Raw genomic sequence first — 3,977 nt, 5'->3', positions numbered from 1 at the left:
AGAAGCCTTGGTGGGCTGCAGTCCATGGGGTCACAAAGAGTAAAACACGACTAAGCAACTGAGCACACACACCAGATCTAGATCTATACTAAGTCCTCAATGGATCTTTATTAAACTTAATTGAATTTGTTGAACTAATAAATTATTGGAGCTTCACATATTTTTACTCAATTGCTATTAAAACTTCTTTTTAACTGGATTATCTTAAAAGTTCAAAAAATATATACATTGCTTTCAAATTGTAAAAATTAAAAAAAAACTTAGAAAATATTCCACAATACATATTTAAAATGTATATAAAGCATGTAAAGAATATATTGGTGCCTATATATTTAGTAGAAGAAACAGAAACCAAACCAAGCACATTTATTAAAGAAACAAACTCACTGGTTTACATATCAATTCATTTTTTACAGTGAAAGAAGGTAAGTATATCCACTAATGGATAATAGAAGAATTCAGAATAGACTCCTCTGTCCATGGAATTCTCCAGGCAAGAATACTGGAGTGGGTTGCCATGCCCTCCTCCAGGGGATCTTCCTGACCCAGTGATTGAACCTGGGTCTTCTGCATTGCAGACAGATTCTTTACTGTCTGAGTCACCAGGGTAAGTTTTAAATCCATGCATCAGGAACTTCCCTGGTGACTCAGATGGTAAAGCGTCTGCCTACAATGAGGGAGACCCCGGTTCGATTCCTGGGTTGGGAAGATCCTTTGGAGAAGGAAATGGCAACCCACTCCAGTACTCTTGCTTGGAAAAATCCCATGAACGGAGGAGCGTGGGATGCTGCAGTCCATGGGGTTGCAAAGAGTCGGACACGACTGAGTGACTTCACTTCAAAATGCATAGAAATTTGCAAAGAAAATGTCAAAGAATTATTTAGACAAGTACTTTGCAATTTCTGTTTTTAAAAACCCTTCACATGCATGCACAGGTTATAAATAGAAGATAGAATAGCTTTAATATACATTTTTATTTTTCCCAAGTATCATTTTTATTCTTTAATTCTACTGCAAAGTGACAATTTTGAATAACTTCAATTCAAATTCTAATTTATTTTACAATTTACACTGGGCTTCTATACTGTGGTACTACTTTCTGTCTCCTTTCCTTTTAATTTTTTTGTTGTTGTTGTTTGTTTTATGAGCAGCTTTGCAGTTGTCCCAACTAACACCAAAAAAACTTCTTCTAATTCTTTTTTAAAGGAAAAAGCATGAACAGAAAAAAAACTGCTGTTCAAAGTTTATGCCTTTGGGGGAAAAGCTTCTAACTGGGCTGTGGGTGACTAATACAAGAACTTTTTTTAAGGAAAAAAGCTGTTAGTAATTACTCAGATAAGAAATCATGTGAGAAAGAAAGAGCATAAAGTGAGTTTGCTCACTTTATTTTATTTTACTTATTGGAATCATATACAGTGAGAAAAATTAATGCTATGTAGCATTAATTATATAACAAGCCTTCCAGTGACAGACTTAAATGGTATCTTATTACACATCTAGATCTCTAGTTAGCAAGTTACCGAGAGAGGAAAAATCGGGAACCACAGGTTGGAAGAAGAATCTTCTTGCTAGTAACACTGTAGTGTGTGTTGTTTTAGCAAAAGGCAAATCATATTAATGCATCAAATAAATCCTTTGAAGATGCAAAGCTTGAAAGGCCAAGTGAAGGAACAAACAGACTAAACAGTCCAGTTCTAGTTTGACCGACAACAGCCTAAAAGAACATTATTTTTAATAAATATCAGATGTTAGCCAAAGCATTATTGAATCTCAGAAATCTTTGTTGTGTAGCACACGAGTGAGATCCCTGATAAGGGTGGGGGAGGAAGTGGGGGGAGAAGGGGAGGACAGTAGAAGTTGAATTTATGATTATTCCATGATCAGGTCCCTGTTATGAGAATTTTCAGTGAATTTCACTTTCTGGGGCTAAATAAAAGTGGTTAGAATTCATAAAGTACATTAATTAGGTTACTAGTCCATTGGGAGTCACTTATAAGAGGAGAATCTTTAAATGCTATTAAATGCCTCAGTATGAATGGGGTATCTACCACAGGGAGTTTCACTTTGTTTCTTCATTTCTCTTTCTTTTCTTTGTAATGTGTTTGCCAAAATTTCGTTATGGTTTAGTGGCAATTTCCTTTTGATTTAGGCATTACAAGTCAAGTCATTTTATAGCCTTTAATTTAAAGTCCAAAGTGCTCAAAATGAGAAACCTTCTTGCAGACCAGAATCCTAGCATCATGGTGATAAATTTGTAAAAACTCTCTGTCCTAAAGGGCATTTTGTTTCATCTGTTAGCAAATTCCTTTTTATTTAGGTATCCCAATATAGTTTGTTTTCTGTCTGTTCCAGTCCTTTGGGGAAATAATCTCATTTAGGGGCTACTCCTGCTGATGTTCTGATCAGCATGGGAAATCTTATTGTTTCACCAAGGCTTCCTGAATCAGTTTCTGTCCTGTCAGCTCCAGCGTCTTACTCTGTACTCTACACTCCTATCACTCCGAGACAATTCACCTGCTGACGTCACTCTTTCTCTTGTTCGGTTTCAGTATAGTGAGTGATATGTGTGTGTTGGAGGCAGTTGAAAGGGTGAGTTGTGAGCAATGGTATAAGAATATGATGTTTCACAGTTAGCCAGTGATGGCTGAAAGCCTCCTTTAGGCTGAGAGGTGATACAAATAAACATACAAGATACAGGACCAGGGTCAGACTGTACTCCACCTGTAGGCCCAGTGTTGCCTTCTGTAACCAGCTTGTGATTGGATATATATTGCTACCATTGCACTATACCATAGCACTGTATTGCTACCATTACCTATCTTAGAGACACACACTAATTTTGAATCCTAGTCATAATCCAAGCAATGGAGTTTTTGCTTTTTGAGGACAGAAATGATCTTTCTCTCTCTCTCTTTTTTTTTTTTTTTTTGTTTGTTTGTTATAGTCAATAGTTGGAGCAGTGTCATAGCATATATATATGCAATTAAAAAAATTAAATTTATGAATGAATGAATGAATGGTGGCAAGTTAGAACTGGGAAATGGGGAAAGGGGTGCACTAATATTTACATACAATATATTTCAATGTAATCATTACACCAGTTCTGTATTCTACAAATAGAAGTAACAACTCATTTCAAAATGAAGGCCCAAAGATATGTTACAGAGCAAATTTCCCCATGGATAAGAAAACCCAGATTAGTTTTCCATTTTAGAACCCATGTCATTTAAATCTTCCTAATATTACTCATAAATAAAAAGATTTTAGTAAGATTAGAGTCTTCATTTCTTCTTTAAATTTGCATTTGTATTTATAGAATAAGCTTGTATTGATTTGTATTTATAGAATCAAAGGACTGACACTGTAATTTCTAAATGCTCCATCATAATATGATTTTTCTTTTGTATTATATTTTAGTGCTCTAACTAATGTTTCTCTTTCTGAATAGAAGTTATCATACAGGAAATGATTATAAATTAACTGGAAATACAGTACTGTGATGGCAAAGATATTTTGCTGAAAGAAGACAAAAGAAATAAATAAATGCAATATAAAATAAATAAAATGAGTTCTGCAATGAATAAAGTAAAATGGTACAATAAACACACTACATACTGAAGGAATGATACATTTGTTTGCCAGTTCAGCTGTATATGTCTGTTAGAAGGTGAGGAAATGAGCAGTGATTAAATTTAGAGGGGGCAAAAAAGCATGTAATGAGAATGAAAATGAGGATCAAAAAAAATACTACTCTACTAAAATCTTCAATATTTTAGGTTCCCATAGAGGGCAATATTGTATAAAAGATGGTGAACCCAGAATCTGCCAATTCATCTTTGTTGATATGCTTTAAAGAAACGGCCGTTACCATAAATTTGGTGCTGTACTTCTCCTCAGACTCTACCTAATATATAAAAAGATGCACACAAAAACACAGAGGAGAGACTCATCAAATGCAAAGAAAATTAATTTGGTAT

The sequence above is a fragment of the Bos indicus x Bos taurus genome, chromosome 6, assembly GCF_003369695.1.
Source record: "Bos indicus x Bos taurus breed Angus x Brahman F1 hybrid chromosome 6, Bos_hybrid_MaternalHap_v2.0, whole genome shotgun sequence".
Taxonomy (NCBI): Eukaryota; Metazoa; Chordata; class Mammalia; order Artiodactyla; family Bovidae; genus Bos; species Bos indicus x Bos taurus.
This window is presented reverse-complemented; position numbering follows the sequence as displayed.